Genomic DNA, 214 nt, shown 5'->3' with positions numbered 1-214 from the left:
CTCTGGACGGAGACCAGTGAAGGAAAATAGAAGCACTTTCCCGGTGATGGCTAGGCGTTACTGCGCAGCCTCCAACTGAGCTTGACGACCTAGTTGTGACGTGGGCAACGTGTCTGAAAGTTGTAAGTCTTCTTCAGCTGTGCCAAGAGAAATCTCAATCATTCCCAATCAGCAGAGACAAAGAGAGTATATGTTAGGAGATAACACAGGCACA

Source organism: Etheostoma spectabile, chromosome 9 (assembly GCF_008692095.1).
Source record: "Etheostoma spectabile isolate EspeVRDwgs_2016 chromosome 9, UIUC_Espe_1.0, whole genome shotgun sequence".
Taxonomy (NCBI): Eukaryota; Metazoa; Chordata; class Actinopteri; order Perciformes; family Percidae; genus Etheostoma; species Etheostoma spectabile.
Note: the sequence above shows the minus strand (reverse complement) of the source record.